Source organism: Desmodus rotundus, chromosome 10 (genome assembly GCF_022682495.2).
Source record: "Desmodus rotundus isolate HL8 chromosome 10, HLdesRot8A.1, whole genome shotgun sequence".
Taxonomy (NCBI): domain Eukaryota; kingdom Metazoa; phylum Chordata; class Mammalia; order Chiroptera; family Phyllostomidae; genus Desmodus; species Desmodus rotundus.
In genome coordinates this window covers 102184631-102203979 of record NC_071396.1, presented here as the reverse complement: position 1 = coordinate 102203979, position 19349 = coordinate 102184631, and the positions used below count along the sequence as shown (strand labels likewise).

Genomic DNA, 19349 nt, shown 5'->3' with positions numbered 1-19349 from the left:
CTTGAACCAATTTTGGTAATTTGTATTTTACTGAGAAATCATCCCTACATTTTCAAATGTGTTGCCATGGCATTTGCCTATGAAGTTGATTAATCTCCCCATGTCTCCTTTCTTGTTCGTATCATTTACTTTTGCTCTTTTTTTCCTGTTGGAATGGAAGCTTATTTTATTGGTCCTTTCATATAACTGGCTACTGGATTTATTTATCCTTTAAATTTTATTTTGTTTTATTAATTTTAACTTTGATCTTTACCTCTTAATTCCTCCTTCCTCGCTTTTTTTTTTTTTGTCTATTTTGTTGTTCTTTTTCTAATATCTTATGATACATACTCTAGTCCTTGATTTTTCATCTTTTGAATAATGAAGATAGCATTCCCTTTCTAGGTAATATGTTCTACAACATTTTTAATATCTATAAAGAACAAGAATGGAAAGTACCTAAGTTAACAATTTTAAGAGCTACCATGCAAATAAGCAACGGTACTAATTAATCCATTAGCTAGCATTCCTGGCGCAGGGGACTAACCCACTCGCAGGAGGAAAAGAGCCGACACCATTTCCTTAGTCCAGGCCAAGTTTTAAAAAACTCCATCGTCTCCCTTATTGTGTTGTTAGGTCTTCACCCTGCATTTCACATTTTGGGAAAAGTGGCTGGGTTCATACACAGGTTTAAAAAAATTTCACCAGCAGAGTAAATGCTGCAACCAGCATTTGGCCTCGTATTAAAACTTCTGTCGTCAGAACAGTGTTCCAAATGTAGAGTGCCACAGATCCTAAATCCACCAAGGTTTGCTCTTATGCCACGCGAGTGAGCTTACTAACGCAAGAATGTGGCCTGGTACCTCTGAGGCACCACTTCAGGACATGTGCGTGCAGAACTCTCAGGGCATCCGCAGAACTACTCATTCGGAACCCACTGTCTCCGGGTTCAACAATGCACCACTGTAAGGAGCGACCTTGCCTGCGTGATTGCTTCAGACAGACACCCTTAAAAACTGATGCTGAAGGGACATTAAGAGGGCCTGCTTATCATCCCAGAGCAGGTGCCTCTGACCTAATTAGAAAAGTGTGTGAGGCCAGAAGCAAAGGGAACTTGAGAGAATTTAAAGGGCCCCGAAGTGGCCTGGGGAGCTGGAAGATGAGACTCAAATAAAATCATATTCACTTATGTGCTATAATTTAGAATCATTTTTATGATCTGGAAAGAGTGTGGCTCCCATTTCCACTTTTAGATCCGATGACAACAGTTAGAGAAGGAGGCTCAACCTACTTACGGGACAAATTTTAGCAGCTCTGACTCATAGGTGAACAACCAATGTGTTGGTCTGTTAGTCAAAGCAAATGCTTCTATTTGGGTTGCTCTCCTAAGTCCCTGTAAGAATGGATACCAAAGAGAAATTTTGAACATGTTCTAGATTTAATTTTTTTTCACTTTGTTCCTGAAAATTTCCCCAGTAAATCTCAGTAAATAAATTATTACTCTTAAACCCCAGTTGTAAGAGGGACTCTTTGGTGGCAGAAACCATGTAACATTCCCGAGGGTCTCTGAAACCGGTGAGGAAATAGTCCCGCCCTTCTTGTTAGGCTGCAGGTACTTCTGGGGAGAGGACCGCAGCTCCTGTACCTTATAGGGACGTCCTGTTTTACAATCTGCGGGTCCTGGCCAGCAGCCAGGCGTCAGACACTGGCATCCGTGAGAGTACAGAGGCATGGTCATGCGTGTGGCTGTGCCCCCAGAACATTACTGGGGGGTGGACATGGGCACTGCTGGTAGTAAGAGATGTTACAAAGGTGGTATTGGACTCAGGGGCCCTAAGCTCTCAAGTCTGCTAGAAACTACTGGTTCTGTGCAAGACCAGCAACCCAAGTACAGCGGACCCTCCAACAGCTGGGGTTTGAACTGCTTGGGCCCATTTATGTAACGGGGAGGTTTTTTCCCCTAACTACTGTAAATGCTGTAAATGTATTTTCCTTAGGATTTTCTTTTCTTTTTAAAGATTTTATTTATTTATTTTCAGACGGGAAGGTAAGGAGAAAGAAAGGGAGAGAAACATCAGTGTGTAGTTGCCTTTCATGCGCCCCCCACTGGGGACCTGGCCTGCAACCCATGCATGTGCCCTGACTAGGAATCAAACCAGCAGCCCTTTGGTTCGCAGGCTGGCACTTAGTCCACTGAGCCACACCAGCCAGGGCATAACATTTCTTTACTCTAGCTTGTGTTATTTTAAGGATACAACATATAATACATATACCATACAAAATATGTTACCCATAACACAAACAGTTGATTAACACATATTTAATCAACTAAATAAAACTTCTTTTATTTAACGGCTAGCAAGCTATTAGCAGTGAAGTTTGGGGGGAGTCAGAAGTACAAGCAGATATTCAACTGCTTGGGGGTCAATGCCTCTAAGCCCTGAGTTGTTCAAGGGTCAACTGTACCTTAATATGTTCCATTACATCAGAAAAAAAAAATCCTGGGGACAATGTCCCCAGCCCCTAGTCTGTATGCCCATAGCCCTAATGTACTTGACCCATTCTTCAGGGCAGAAGGAAGTACTACTCCAAAACTATGAGTCATAGTTCATATTTAAGGCCCAGCACTGGCTATATAAACAAGCAGTATTTCCAACTCCCAGAAAAATCTTTCAAGCAGGATATTTGGTGGTTTTTTTTTTTTTTTTTTTTTTTTTTCCTTTTCCCTGCATGGCACTCTGCTTCTCATTGGTCAAATTTAAATGGGATAATCTCTCTATTCCAAGGTCAATGGTCATCAGCTACTTGGTATCACTAAGAAATAAACTGGTTGGGCCAGTTAAAATTTCCAGGTATTCTCATATTTTCAAGGACTTAAATCTCACTTTCTGATGGAACTATTTCTAACCATTTCTATTCTTTGCAGGCAACAACAAGCTAAAGCTTCAAGAGAAGGAAGTAGGTTGTTTAGCTGCAGTGTTTCACAGTGGGGAGGACAAGGGGACGGGCGAGTGGGGGAACAGTACCTGGGGGGTCACCCGGACCCCATCACAGTGCAGCTCTGTGGCCCTGTGATGACCTGTTACCTACGGAGGCGCACCGGTGCGGAGGCCACTGCTTCCTGCAGGTTTGTCAGCACTGTGCATGTGCCTAATAAGGTCAAGGAGAGGCAGCCACCAGGCCCAAACACACACAGGTAATGCCTCCCGTCGCTGTCACTTCAGTGCGGTAGCCCTCCCCGCTTGTCTCTTCTCTTCCCTGGCCTCTCTCTGCTGCTTTGTGTTGTTTCTCCCACAAATCTTAAGCCCGAATGCCGGATATCTACACCTAAGTCACCACGATAGGCAAAGGTGGGGTGTATGTGTCTGCTGCTCAGGCATGTGCGTCCCTGACGGACTTGCAGCTGAGGACAGGAGGTGACGTCTCAGTGTGGACACAGCTCCACGAACCCCGCAAACTGGTTTTGTCCAACTGGACAAATGGTGTGTCATCTTGAAGCTGATTTCACTGAGCTCCGTAAGCCACACCTCGCCTGGAAGTTTCACCCCGTGCTCGGTGCCTAGGGAAGGCCTCTTTCATCCCTCCGAGGATCACTTCACTGCAATTACAGCACAATTATGGGGATGAAAGGAATTAAGGAAGCCTTCATACTGAAACGGGTGTCTGCACTTGACCTCACCAAGGAAGCAGGGAAGAGAGAGAGGAAGAGGGAGAGAGAAAACCCGAGACATAGCAGGGAGAATGGCACAGAAGAAAAAAAACTAGAACACATACAGGGAACTGAGGCAGTCCAACTTGAGAACAACGGCCAAGCTGGGTGAAAAAGGGGGGAAGAGGGAACTGGGATGCCCCAGGACTGCGATGGACCTGAACCCCAGGAAACGGGTGTGGGGTCTTCGCAGAGTGATTTCCTTTAATTGCTGGTGGTTCCCACCATCTGCCCCTGGTCTCATCTACTGACTAATGGAAAGCCTGAAGTTTCAAGATTCTATATCCTACGTGTTTTCTATTCTTACTCTACACCGATTAACTTAATCATCTCATGTCCCCTCCCAGCCGACAAACTCCACAGTGCCTGCCAGCTGCCCCCCGCCCCCCCAGTCAAAACAACCCACGCTACTTATGATTACAAAACACACCTTCCAATGTTTTTACCCAAAACATTTCTCCTAAATATAACTTCCATGATTTTGAGAAAGGCCAAATATTTTTGCCAGGTGACTGGTATTTATCTGTCTTTGAACTCTGTTACTCCTTCGCCATTTGTGAATAGAGATGATGGTCACTGCTGGCTCAGTGCCAGGCCGCTCCCACTCCCACTCCCACTGACCTGGGACTGCTTAAGCAGCAGCTAGAAGATGTGACCGTGAAATCCACATCCCTTCATTAGCAATTAATTAAGAGGACTAATGATCTAAATAGCAGGAAGCAGAGGTCATAATACATGAAGAGACTACAATTGATTCTATAGTATTTACTATATTTGGTAGATCATCTTAAAATATCTCATTATTCATAAAGTACTATTTATTCAGTTAGTCTAACTCTCAACCCAAATTCTCACGTTGAGGTGCTTATAACCTATTTGTCTATTGGATAGAATGGTGGGTTCCTGTCTTTCCTACTTTCTATTTTTGATCTGTTCTCCTTTTCTTTCTTCGTGCACTCAGCAGATTTGTTGGAGAGGTGGTTTAGCTGCAGTGTTTCACAGTGGGGAGGACAAGGGGACGGGCGAGCGGGGGATTTGTGATTTCATCTCACAAATCATCCGATCTTTTTCCTAGTGCTTTTTTAGCACCTTCTTCCTTTAAAAAAAAAAAAAACAACTTTGACATAGATGGCTCTCAGGAAAACGTACAATACCTATGAAACCCTTTATGCAACAAATGTTCGATGCTGCAAACGTGACGGAAACCCGATTTAAAGACTAACTGAAGGTCGAAAACACGCAATTCCCACGCGTCACGACCTGTTGCCAGTTTACGTAACGTCAGGTATCTGTCAGGTTCCAAGAGTAATTCCCTTCTATCTAGATGCTTCCTCATTGCTTTGGCTGGGGTGATCCCCCGAAACCCTGCCCAGCGGAAATGGTAAGGTTTCTGTTCGACCATACGCATCCCGAAGCCAAGGGACTCAGTCCTCCTCGTGCTCCAGGTAGCCACCTGTCGCTATCACCACTGTTTGCTGTGAAGACATGAGTCACCTGCAACTATTGCATAAATGTATGAGCGCCTAAAAGGAGAAGTGCAGGTGTTCACGATGACGAACCCGGTAATAAGGTCAGTGAGGCCTTCCCATTCAAAACAGGTTTAGTTGGTTTTTTTAAATTAAAAGTCATTCTTTAAAACGGGTTATTTTCTGTGGCTACAAGCAATGGCTTTTCACGGCAGCCGATTGGAACTAGATGTGCATAAGCCAGGCTAAGATTCACTAGGACAGAAACTTAAATAGTGAAAAAGTCTCTCTCTGTACTTAATTCTGCCCTGTACATTGCAGTGCGGAGTTGCTATTTCTCGAATGCTACAAGTTTCTGGGTCTCACTCACTAGTTATTGTCTCAGTCTGGTGAGACTTAATTTATCTGATAAATCAGCTACCAAATGGAGAACTTCATTTAGTTATATAAAAAGCGAAAAGAATTTGAAAAATGTTTTCACCAGTTGTTGTTTTAACATTTACTAATTTGGATGCAGCTAACATAGTTTTTTAAACTTATCTTAAAAAAAAAACAAAAACACCTTTTATTCCTGTGCATGTACCAACACTACACAGTACTGGAACTAAAATCGTTACTCCAGGGTAAGAAACCTCAGCACTGAATCTAGATAAAGTATTACTTCCACTTTCCAAAACAACTGGCCTTCTGAAACTGGAATGTAAAGAGACGGGAAATACTGAATCCAACAGGAAGGGCTTTTATTATGACAATGACTTCACCGCTTACAGTCACTCCACTTGCAGTCACTTTAGCTTGCCAATTCGATTTTTGGACAAGTTAAGGAGTAATTTCCAATTCAGTGTTAATTAAGTATGCATTAAGGCCTAATATCATCTATCGGTTATACACATGCAAATACCTAGCAGCAGCAACAGAGCAAAGCAATGGGGCTAATAGTAGTAACAATAATGAAACACTTACACAGTTGTATACACAGTGGCGAGCCTTCTAAGGCCCTGAACATCCACAACGAGAAAATGGACAATGAACTGAATAAAACACACAAACGCGCATGAACAGAGCCATGAAATAAAGGCACAGGCACAGAGACAAATCCAGAAGGATGAAGGTGGCACTAACCGGGAAAGACTTGCCCTGAAGTTCAGTGCTGAGCCCTTCACAGGGGAAGGCTGGTGTGAAGCAGGGACAGGCAGACTGGAGGGGTGCAGGTTGGGGGGTAGGGGGGTGGGAGGGGGGAGGTGTATCCACTTGTTGTAAAGGACCTGCTCAGCCCCTGTGGATAAACCACAGCTGTGTCCTCTCCTGAAGGAGGGCGCCAGACCACTGCACTTGAACTTGACCATGCATGAGGCTCCTAGGAGTCCAATTAAAAGCAGACTCTGATTCAGTACACCTGGGGCTGGGCCCGAGATTCTGCATCTCCCACAAGCTCCCAGGTGACGCTGCTGGTCTTCGGACCAACCGGGAGTAACACTGCCCGGGAGGACAGCCTGGCCTGGGGGAGGAGGAGTTTAACAGAAAGACCATGGCCGGCGGCGTCTCCAGTCCACATGTAACAGGAGAAAGATGGGCCCGTGTCTAAGGCCTCTTTCTGGCTTTAAAAACTTGGGAGCAGGAAGGGCGGTTTATAGCCTCAAGAGCTACCACCCTTAAATCAGGTATGGAGAGAAGGCCAGAGTTCAAGGGGCAAAAAGGTTACTAAGGAGCTATATATTTTACATTATCATACTCCATTTTTACAACAAAATGTCAGGGTGACTAGTATGCCCATTTATAGCTAAGGTAACTGACCCAAACTGATTCAAACTCAAGCTCTTCCGTCTCCAAGTGCAGCGCTTTTCACACTACCGGGGCCCCCACACCAACAGCGAAGTGGGGTGGGGACTCCCGGCCTGAGGGGACTGCCAGCAGCTCCAAGTAGGACTTTAAACATCCATGCTAATTTTTCGTTTCTCCCGTAATACACCCATGTTTGTTTAAAGACAAAAAACAACATTTTTTAGTTAACTTATCAAATACAATAGGCCCCTATGTATACTTTGTGGCTTTATGAACCCAGAAACCAAAATTCCTTAGTCCAGTTTGAGAGGCATTGAATTACACCAGTCTTCGCAGGGACACTGACATCTGTCACCAGATGCCTTTGGAGGCCCAGCGAAAAAGGGACATGTCCCATTGTCCAACTAAGCACATTGCTGGTGGCACTCCCGGCCGACAGTGTTTCAGTTGGCACCTAAACATGCACTTTCTGTTGATGTAACTTTTTAACCTGAAAGTTCTGTCGAGTCTTTTAACTATAGCCCTCGAAGTGAGTCAGCGCAATGGCAGGCGAATTAAAATCGCATAACATGGGATAAAATTGCTCACGCCAAGTTGGGCACATGTTGAACAGGGGCACTTTGTGGCTTTGCGGAGCAGAAAACTGACAGGCGAACAAGGAATTCAACTTCACGGCAGCCTACTTTAAAGAAAAAGAGCGATAAAATTCACTACTATATCGTTTAAACAAAATAACAGCGACATTTTAGGTGAAGTTTTAATTGCAGAACAATTATAGAATTATTGCAAAATAGTACAGAGTTCCCGTATACCCCAAATCGGTTCCCCTGTTATTAACATTTTAGTTAGTAGGGTACATTTGTCACAATCAATGAATCAAGATTGCTATATTGTCATTAAGTGAAGCTTATGCTTTATTCAGATTTCCCGTTTTTCCCTGAAGTCCTTTTCCTGTTCCAGTATGTAATGTTGGCTTTCTTGGAATTTAAAATTCACCACAGAGAGGCTATTTAGGCAAACATGGAAAACACAAGCATAAAATGACGCTGCTCGAGACATCGTGAGCCCTTTAAGAAAGCACATATCAGAGGAAACACCGTCAAGAGCCAGCTTCTCAACAGACCGACCTTGGTCTACAGCCACAGCAACCGCCACCTTACAGAACTCGCCCTTGTCAAAGACATAAGGCGCAGTGGTGTGGAGAACAGCAATCTGGGAGTCAGCTTTGGGTGCTAAGCTTGCGGGCCATTTACATCAGGTCAACAGATAGCTTCTTGGGCACCTGAAACCTATCAAATACTTCTATGGGCCCTACGGGGCCCAAAGGTACCTACTCCATAGTTCCCTTCCCAAAGTGAGTGTAATCGGATCAAAGAGGCAAGGTCATACAAAATTAACCTTGACAGTTTCAAAGTGCAAGGCAAGATGACAAAGCAAGGTGTCGAAAGCGAGTGAGTGCACGGTTAACTGGGAAGTGGCCTCACGGAGCAGGCAATGCTTGCCCTAAGCACTCCAACAGGAAGAGGCCACGCAGAGTGATTAGAAAGGGACGGTTAACTTCTCCGGGCTAGAGTTTATTTCAAAAGGGAAGGTGTTAGACTACATAGCGGAGGTTGTCGCTTGGGTCTAAAATGCCCCAAGTCCCTCATTTCTGTGACGGAAGACACAGTGAGGTCAGCAGCAGGGAAACCCCCGTCCTGTCCTTGGCTGGCCACAGAAAGGCCTGTGAGGCGACGTGACCGCAGCCAGGGCTGCCCCACCTACCAGGGACGCCCCCCCCCCCCAGACGAAGAGCTTTCCCCACCCGACAACGAAAACAAATCCCCCTTTCAGGCCAACGACAACAGCAAACTCACAAACGACGTTCTGTGCAATAAATTGTTAAAATGAGATACCCTGCCAATAACTTGAACTTGAAATAAATTTTACCACCTTAGTACTATGTTACGTAATCTACACGCTCCACTGATTTATTAATTAAACCAGGTCCCTTCGAGCAATTTTGGAAAACACACACACATACCCAGACACACACTTTTACTCCTCACTAGGCTACCCTGAGGTTTCCGATTTTCCGTGACATTTCTAATTGTGTGCATTCCTGAAAGCAAGGGGTCTCGACCTTGGCAGTATTGAAAATCTGATGAGACACTTTGCAGAGGAGGGTTGCCCTGTGCACCTCGGAAGGGGGAGCAGCATCCCTGGCCTGACCCCCTGAAGGACGGTCAAAAATGTCTCCCATAGGGAGGAGGCAAAATTGGGAGGAGTAGAGCAATTCATGATATGTGTAAATAAATATGATTTCAATAGTAATGTGAGATTTCAAGGTGGATTAAATGACTCTTAAAAAAATCTTTTATCAGACTTTATAAACCCACATTTGACTCAGAAAATATAATCACTACAGGTGACTGAAAACACCAAATTATGGTTTTTCCCTCCTCAACTCATATGAGTTAGTACTTTTTAAAGCAATAACTAAAGATAATGTACAGATTTGTTAATTCCCTAGAAACGAGGAACTGGGGTTAGAAATCACTCTTCACCCTTCCCATCCCGCAACTCTAAAACAAACACCAGATTCTACGGCCGGCAGCCAAACCAGCCAAGCGTAAGGCAGGAGTTGGTCTGGGAAAGAGGCCAAAGTGGACGAGGCATGACCACTGGGTGCTACCCAACCCGCCCACATTCTGCCTCAGAGGACCACAGCACACCGCCCAAGGATCACTTTGCCACCAGCGACAAAAACAGACCCCACTCCCTGGGAGGAAGGGCGGCCAATGAAAGAGGAAAGATGTAGCAGAAGCCTGTGCCTTGTGAATGCTTTAGGCGAATGTCCCTGGGTTCTTTTCATGTCACTCTACTTAAATTGGGGGTTGGTGGAACAGACTACGAGGGCGGACAGAAAAAACTGGAATTATCCTCTAGAGGCAAGTCCCTTGTAGTACAGGCTTCCTCTGCTGGGTGAATGTTCCAGAAACCCATCTGTATCAGAGTACAAGCTGGCGTTGTTGTGAGGGGCTGTGTTCAGCTTCAGCGAATTTTTTCTTTGAAGACTCTTTTAACGTGTTTGCCCATTTCATGGTGGGTGATTTATGAGCACACCTGCCCACACGGCGCTGAGTTCAGCAGTTTTTGACCAAAAAAACAGCATGACCCCCGTGCCCCACCCTCCCTATTCACCCGATCTCACCCTGAGCAACTTTTTTTTGTTTCCCTGGATGAAAAAAATCCTCAAAGGGAAACGTTTTGCTGATGTGGAAGAGGTGAAACAAAAAATGGCAGAAGCACTGAAATGTATCAAAATTGATGGGTTCAAAAACTGTTTGGAGCAGTGGGAAAGTCTCCACAGGTATATTGCATCAAATGGAGAGTCCTTTGAAGGTGACCGATGTTTAAACACGTAAGAATAAGTACACACATTTTTATAAATAAGTCCGCCCCTCGTACTTCAGAGACCAACAGTTAAACGAGAGGAGTAAATTCTTACGGGAAACCACCCACCTGGGAGCCCTCCACCACGTGGGATGCTCTGCAGCTGCTGCCCTGTCTGCTCCCTGCTCAGTGTCCGTGCTCCCACCTCATCTGGCTCTCACCAAACCCCGCCCCTTCCTGGGAAAGAGCATGCATGCCCGGAGAGAGACAACCGGCTGTGCCCAGTTCCTACAGGTGGGCAGATGGCTGGCAAAGAGCAAATCACGCTGGAGGACCGAGGAGTTCAACCTGCCTGGTACCAACCAAGCTGAATGTTAATCAGGGCACACAATCATTTACATTAAAGATCATTAACCAGGTGCTCAGGCCCCTTGGCAAGGGATGGGCGTTCACAGGGAAGAAAGGCATTTAGATAAAGCAGCAGCCTCTTGTTGCCAAACACAGTCTGGGTCCTACCAGGAGAAGGGCACGGCAATGGCACAGGGGGAGCAGGGCCCGACAGGGGCGTCTTGGAGGGGTGGGGGGCTTCTTTTCCTCCCCAGCTGCTCACCACCCAGACCTGCAGCTAATTCTCTAAGGTTTGGTTTCTGTCTTCCTTATCGATTAGGAGGTGTAACTGTCCCCTTGCATGCCAACGAGCTTACAGGTAAGGAATTCTAAACAGGGAAGGTCCCCAGAGTGTGTGCCTCCCATTGTCCATGTGTCTGAGGGAACGGCCCCTTTGACTCCACAATGTCAAGTCACACCCACAGGACGGCCTTTGCCCACCCGCAGGCTGCTCTGCTGCTTCTCCAACATCCGGGGCCCAGGACCACGCAATGCTCGGGCCAAACAGGATGTCACCATCTAGCAAGGGGAGTCAGAAGGCAGATTTCATGCATGACAAACAGCTACGGTTTTGAAGATTTCTGACAAGTGTTCTTTCTGACGCGGCTTCAAGTTGCTGCACGAGCTCGGGCTTCCTCCCCCGCGCAGCCTCCTCCAGGACTCGGAGGTGGCAGGAGCCGCTCAGTCACTCCTTGTCTCGAGTGTGTACCAACGCCCCCGGAGACAGCCAGCCTGGCCCTGGGTCTCCATCCTGTGTTACACAATTCAACTCCCCTCCAATTCCATATTTGCCATAAAGCATTATTTGTGGTGGAAGTAAAGGAGGGAAAAAAATAGAACCACACTAATTCCTGCTGGCGAGATTAACCTCAAACAGACGACAGACTCCTGGAATTAATTTCTAGGTATATTTTTAACGACATTTAACATGAGTACTCTTTAACTCAGAGTCAAGGAAACATTAAGCGCCAGTTTTATCTCCTCTCAAAGGGAATACAAGTTTAAGTTTGGAGGCTGAGGAATGTGGGGAAAAGACAATGAATAATAATCTAACTATCAAGCACCTCATTTATAATTTTTAAAAGTTCGTAACTGAATATCCATGTAAGAGCAAGCCACATAGTCTGTGTGAAGACAGGGAAAGCTGAAGTTAAGAGCTCCCTGACTCATCCTCATACATTTCCTGTAAAGGTTATAAAACCAACAAGGAAGGCACCTGTATTCCAGGAGGCGAACCTAAGCCAATGGAGAGGCCCACCTGTCCCGAGACGGACTGATGGTATTAGCTGTGCGTTCAATTAAACTTAACACACCAGGAGGTCTAGCAAGTAAAAGAAAATAAAAGCTCTGTCCCTCCTTTCACCTGGGGGTGAAATTTCTGAACTCTGCACGACCAATCCGTTCACTGTGTCTATTTTTGACATTTCAGGAACACAGCGATGACAAATGTATTGACCATAGGGAAGGGGGGCACCAGAGAGCAGTAGCTGTATAATAATTTTTCAGTGCACTTAAAAAAAAAAATAGGTCTCATACAAGATGACGGAGGTTCAACACATCATTAAAATTTTTCACTCTATTTTTATTTTTGAAGCATGCAAAACATGGTTAATAGGTATGAAAAAAGAAAATAAGAAGAAAGAGGGAGGGAAGGAGGGAGGGAAGGAAAGAAGGAAGATTGGTTTCTCCAAATTCTGGCACATTTAAAGCTAATGAATCCACTGCAAGAGAACGTTCTCCTGATGTTAACCAAGGAAAACAAAGAGCAAAGTCCTCTGTGGCACTTACCAGATTCCAGGCAGAACACCTCGTTTTGAAAGGGAGAGAGACAGAGAAGGAGGCTGGACTAGATGCAGATGGTTGTCTGTTTCCCCTAACAACAGCAGTGAGGAGAAATGCTATGTCTGCCAGATCCCACTATTGACAGGTGATCCGCAGCCTGGAGCGCCTGGAGTGGGAGGTGGAAGGCTCAGAGGGGAGGGCTCTGCAGCAGCTACCGCCCAGGTAGGGCCACGCTGAGAGGCAGCCGCCCCCAAACTGCACCCACTGGTGCCCGAGCAGAAGCCTGTCTGAGCTGGAAGCTGCTGCTGCTGCTGCTGCTGCTGCTTGTCTCGCTCAAATCAGGAGCGAATTAAAATGTGGGGAAGAGGACGGGAAGCAGCTCATCAAAGGCAGCAGAACCAATGACTGACTATAGGGAGGACTTCGTGGGTGCAAGAGACACAAAAAGCAATTCAAATCATGACCCTACAACACCGTCCCCGCAGCAAAACGTCACGGAAGTTAACAGCCAACTTACAGAAGGAAGTGTGCGTGCCTGGCTTCGAGGGGACCCGGGAGCCTTTGGAGCCCTGAAGCATACAAATGTCCCTTTCAGAATATTAATAGCATTTTTCATAAATGCTCATGCCAATGTTGAGAGGAAGGACATTTGAGGACATGAAGGCCCCCCCCTCCCCGCCCCCGCCGGATACTACTGTTTAAGTAACTGCTCTATTGTCCTCATACGTAGGGTGTGAGCATCTGTTTCCGTCAGACAGGTGCAGCTCTGGATCCCATCTCCACCACCTTACTAGCTGGAGGGTGTGGGGCGTGTTTCTCGCCCTATCTCACCTCCTTGTCTGTAGAAACGGGGCCCTGAAACTTCCTCCACTCCTCCACGGATGGTTGTAAGGAACCAGTGAGACCCCCGGTGGGGTCACCGCTGTCCCTTCTTCACCCACCCACACCCTCTGGGAGCTTCAGCCCTGAAAGCACGGCCCTAAAACCACTGCGGGCACCCAACCCCGTCACCCTTCCTCCTTTTAGGAACTGATCCTATGCGTAGCCAGCAGCCAAAGATGTTTCTTCTCCTCTCTGTTTTAGCCAACATCTCCGACAGGTGATGGAGGCCAATTTAAGGGTCATTCTGACATACAGCCGTCAAAGCCAGATCACATGACCCTTGCACTCAAAGTGTGCCCGAGACACCATGTGGCAACCCACATTCAAGGAGGTTTTTGCCCCAAATTCCTGTAACTTCCACTTCAAGGCCAAGATCATGGCCACTTTTAAGAGTGTTAAAAAAAAAAAATAGGCTCTTAATTGAGCCAGGTCTTTTTCTTTAATGCTACTTTTTAAAATGAATTATTTCTTAAGATGAAGTGCACAGGTTATTTATAATACTACTCTTTGGTATGAATGACAATGGCATTGAGTGACAATGGCACTGAGTATCCCGTCAAGCCTGTGTTTCCAGAGACCTTGACAAACAGGGAGTCCCCAGTCCCAAGGGCCAAGAAGCCACCATCGCCATCTGGTGGTAGCTCCTGCATATTGCAGCCATGAACCCTCCTCCATCTTCAATCCATTCTCCTGGAAGAAGCATTATGTTCACTTGCCTACAGCTAGTTTGGCTGCTCAAGGACAACCATTGGACTTCCCCACCAGATCTTCTTTCCAACCAACTTTCCTTCTTTCCCACAGACTTTTGATTATGTGAGATCTGGTGATTTGGTTACAAAGAATAAAATTCCCAAAACAGAGAAAAGAGAAGCCAAGAGCCAGGGTGGTCCCAGACTGTAACAGCCAAGAGGCAATTCTAGTGGAACACATGAGGCAGGCATCTCTAGCAGCTGAAGACCCAGAACATATCACAGACAGCCTTTGCTGGGCCCTGACCGGTGCCTGAGCAAGACTTGGGTGGGTTCGGGAGAGCTGTTCTGTGCAGCCGGCCCCGAGCAAGCAGCTGCCAATCAGGTGACATTTGAAGAAATGTTTCTAACCACTTTACTTCCCAGAAGACTTCATTGATTCCTGGTGAATACCTTCAGGCCGAGGAGGGCTCTCAAAAGCAGGTAACAACCTTAGGAAAACTTGGCCAGCGGAAATGAGGGCCACGGAGAACAAAGGAAGTGGAAAATTCGTCTTTAAGTGGGGTCACTAGGGTTTTCTGTAAAATGGTACTAGTGGTGCTGCATGGGGGTGAAGATGATGCATGTGGGGTTTCTAGGCAGCTGTGAAAGGCCTGGGTGACCGGCAGGGCCACCACTGGCAAATCTCCCTCCAGGCGGCATCTGCCTGGAGAATAACCGAAGACGCCTCTGGTGGTTTACACAGGAGGACAGGAATTTTCAGGACTGTACTATGTGAAACGTCCTGTCTGTCTGTCCACAGTATCTGGCTCAACTGTAAAATTACCAGTAAGGACTTGACTGGTATTTAGTTCAATTCTACACTAGGTTAATCCAAAAGGTAAATTTTAGTACGTGCTGTCTTCCAGTCAAAAGTACACTCTTGCCCCGGCTGGTGTGACTCAGTGGATTGAGTGCCACTGGCCTCCGAACCAAAGAGTCATCAATTCGATTTCCAGTCAGGGCACCTGCCTGGGTTGTAGGCCAGGTCCCCAGTAGGGGGCGTGCAAGAGGCAACCACACATTGATATTTCTCTTCCTCTCTTTCTCCCTTCCTTCCCCTCTCTCTAAAAATAAAAAAATAAAATCTTTTAAAAACAAAAGAAAGAAAAAGAACCCCTGACCGGGGAGAGGAGGGAAGTACACTCTCATATATGAAATAGAGCAAAGAAGTAGCTCTTATATCGAATAGCTAGTATTAAGAAATGCAGTCCACATGTGACCCCCCCTACCCTCTCCACCCACACACTGGTCTTGCTCTCTTATTAATCACTTTTAAAAACCTCTGCAACAACCACAAGCACACCCCCAAGGCCCATGCAGGCTGCTGCACTGTATCCGAACACGACACATCCAACTCGAACACCAATTCTTTAAAACCACCAGCAACGAAGTAAGCGGGCACAAAGACAACTCCATCCATGAAAGGACCCTTTGTCGTTTTCTTTTTTAACCTCTGGAAATCTACGGCCCATGTTCAGGGACCAGGCTGAGCTCCACAGCAACCAATAATAAACTCCCAGAGGCCCAGCATCTCTGAACCCCACTGAAGGACAGACACAGGACCGGGGGGCTGCACCCGCACAGCCTGCCCAGCAGAGAACACCACTGCTGGGCTCCTACAGGAAACAGCAGAAAGACCTACAAGGCGACCCTGTAAAAGCATTAAAGCAAGCAGAAGCTGTTGGAGGGCTAATGAGTCACTGAACTGGATGAGCCCGGTGTCGGGAGACTGGCTGATACCATTAACTACCTTGTTGCACATAAGGCAACTTGACATCTTAAGCTTCCTGAAATCAGCAAGCTTCTCCCAGGAAAGTCATACAGGAACTTGCCCGCCGCTTTCCCTTCTTGGGGTTCAATCAATGGTGCACCCTACACGCAATCGGTACACAGCGATCATTTGTGACCTTGAACCACTCACTTAATCCACTCAGAAAGCACAGCTCCTCTCCTGCAGTTTCATGACCCAGGTCCGTGGGCTCAGGAGCCCCAGCTGGACAAGCCAACTCAGAAGCTACCCCACTCAACGAGCGTTTCTCCATATCCTTCCATGTGCCAAGTATCATGTTGGCACTGGGGCTTCTGAGGCGGACGGGACTGGCAGGGCCTGCCAAGCACTGCCCCTGAGCCTCACTTATCTGAAGTCTTCAACACTGGTCATCTGTGCATACAACGTCACACTCTGTGTCTACTCCAAGTTCCAGCCGAGCACCATTGGTTCCGTAGCGAGCGCATCTCACCACTGACATTGTAGGCTGCTACAGAGTAAGGCTAATAATGCCTTCCCTAGTAATTCACCAATTACCCTGGAGCCAGGCTCAACTCAACCCAGGGAACTCAGCTGCAAAACCCAAATAAAGACGGAAGCAGCTTCTGAATTCTGAAATAGCCACTATCACCGGGCCCCTGGGCTCAGAGCTTCCCTGACCAGAACACCGGTTAGAACAAGCTTCAATATTGAGCTTCCGTTACAAAAATTAAGCTTTCTAATCTTCAACAGTCTCGTCAACAGCACTTCTGCTGCTTCTGCTATAAAAAGCCAACACACCAGGAAAGAGAAGAATACTACTCACTGATAGAAATGGCAATTAAAGATCTCAGCCACTAAAATTATCAACAGTCCATTTGGAAATCAGTTTGTCATTTTAAGTTCTTTTTATCATTGCTTTCGTTCTCTTAAAAGTGTAAGAAAAGGGATTTAAACAATGGGGTTAAAAGATTGACTGTGGTTTAAATCACAGGCTCTTACTCAAAGCGGCAATTACTTCCTAAAAATGAAATAAATTTTTCCAATTTCCATGAAAGTAAGATAGATTCTTGATAGGAAAGTATATAGACACACAGCCAGAGGAAGGAAATACAGACCCATGAATCCCCCTCTTTAAGATAACACTGTTAATCCATAAATGTCTTAATACCCTTTCAGATATCTTTCATTATTTATGTATACGTATGTGTTTCTTATAAAAAGATGGGATCCAATCATAACGCCAATTTATGACCTACCTTTTCATTCTGTCGTAAAATGTTTCCATGTCATTAAACATGTATCAACAACTCATTTTTGCCATTCATACCATGAATGATAAATACCACGAATGGAATGACTCATACCATTCCATTTTAGAGATACACTACAATGAAACTAAGTTGTTTTAACTCTTTCATCGGCATAATTCTTCACCCTTACAGCTAATTCTTTGGCCGTATAGGGATACACTGATGCATTCCTCACTAACTCCATAGGATGAGTTCCTTCGTAGTATGTTAGCTAGATCATAAGGCATGCACATTTGGCTTTCTATGCATTTGATAACATTAAACAATACACTTACTGAAGGAAACTTAGAAACTACTAAAAGCAAAAATAGCTGATAATCCTACCACCTTGATAAGGTGTTCCCACTTCATTGTGCACCCTTTCCAATCTGCTCTATGTCGGATATCCTTTCTCCTTCCCCCGCCCCTAGATAAGCTTTTTCTTTTCTTTTCTTTTTGCCTAAAGAAACACTTGGTTTGGTTTTACTGGAGTTTCAATTTGGGGGCAGTGGTGGGGAGTCCCTTCAAAATATTCAGCTTACCTACTTTAAATTTAATAACATGGATCCCAAAACTTTTATTCAATAAGAAATACAGAATAAAAGTTCTGTGACTTCTCTTGTGTGGCGAGGACGGGAGGACCGTGGGAACTGGAGGAAAAGAAGTGGGGAAACAGAAAGCTGCCCCTCCCTCTGCTGCTGGGCGATGGGACACCCTGGGCCTTAGGCCTTATCACTACCTTGAATGTTACACAGTTGCCCTTAGTTACAGCTTATGGGTTTGTGTGAAGAAAAAAGCCAAAACCTCTGGCCAGAGAGGGGCTGGACTCATGAATGGGGTGAAGGCTCCCCTCCAAAGCCTTAAACCTGCTTTACAGAATTTGTTATGGAACATGATAGCACCCAACTCCTTAAGCTAGAAACCATCAGATGTACTTGGCCTGAAGTTGGGCAGCCAACTGGCGAGCCCGAGGCTTCAACCAGTCTCATTGAACCGGTTATGCCCAGGGCAGATCAAGAGTTTGAAGACCTGCTGATTTGTTTTCATCTTAATTCGAGGCTCATTGTTGTAAAGGGAGTGCCTTTCCCCAGTCAGATTAGTTCAGCTACTCTGGTGTAAAGGTCATCACCTGTGGTTTTGGACAGAATGAGGGCAGAGATGGACCCCGGAGCCGTCCAGAGCTTAGGGGTTTGAGCCAGAGGGTGCCGAACTTTTAAAGACAAAAGATCCCATTGCCTTCCAAACAGCAGGCTTAGTGGATGGCGAGAGTGACAGCAAAAAATCTATCGTGGGCTTTATGAAGTCTAAAAATAGGCACTGGAGGCAGAATGGTTTCTCTCCAGAGCGATTTTAAAGGTTCCCAGGAGGCGGCAGGTGTTGTGTAAATATCACAGGGTAAGGGGGTGGCTTCCTTTGCTTTGGCACCCTGGACAGGTGAAAGAAAAGTCTTTTGTTCACAGCCCTGCTGCTGCTTGACAAAGGGGCCTGGAAAAGAAGGTCAGGGCTCAGTTTCCAGTGCCGGAGAGGAGGGCTGAGCTGTAGCTGCTGGCTTCTGTCTGGCCACATAGACCCATGGGAAGGACTTGAGGCTGTGCGCCATTTTCATCAGAAAGACAATGAATGAATGCACCCACTTGCAAAACCAATCAATGCAGATTACTTGTGAAAAGAGACAGTCTCCTCCACGGTACAGGCCTGAGGATGCATTTACTGAACTCGCATTACCCAAAAGTAGACGCTGGAGGCGAGTAGGCTTTAGCAAGGTCCTGTCCAGAAGAATGGCATCGTTGGAAAGGTCAAGAGCAGAGACTATGGGACCTGAGCAACACGGTGCTGGAGGAGGTTCTAGGGGTTTTGATTCTGCGTGCCCCGTGGTCACTGCAATGCTGACTCATCCACGGTCAGCAGGCCCAACCAAGTACTTCTGCCTCCACCTGCACCTCCGGGAAAATGAATGGATCTCTGGGGAGAGTCTCAGTGAAACTGAGGGTCCTTGTGGCCTTGTTTAAATTTAGTTTTAAATCCTAGCTCTAGGTATCCTCTCTTTCTCTCTCTGTCCACACACACACACACACACACACTCCCATCTCTCAGAGACCTAGCTGCCCCCTCCCTGTCCTCACCTACCCCCGGGTAATCAGCAACCCCCAAGGCAGCAGAAGACAGTAGCGAGACCTGACTATGTATGGGTCACGCAGTCAGATCTCTGGCAGGCTA

General features: G+C 46.2%; 1 protein-coding gene across 3 annotated transcripts in view; it reads right to left on the bottom strand.

Moving 5' to 3' along the window:
- NEDD4L (NEDD4 like E3 ubiquitin protein ligase) overlaps positions 1-19349 on the bottom strand; it is a 292637-nt gene that overhangs the window by 170883 nt on the left and 102405 nt on the right. Inside the window, exon 1 of one of the 3 annotated variants that reach the window (XM_071219554.1) lies at positions 12487-12505. The exons of the other annotated variants lie outside the window; for them this stretch is intronic. The gene's annotated coding sequence lies outside the window, so the exon portion shown is untranslated. Of the gene's footprint in view, positions 1-12486; positions 12506-19349 lie in introns of those variants that run through there. 3 annotated transcript variants of the gene reach the window in all.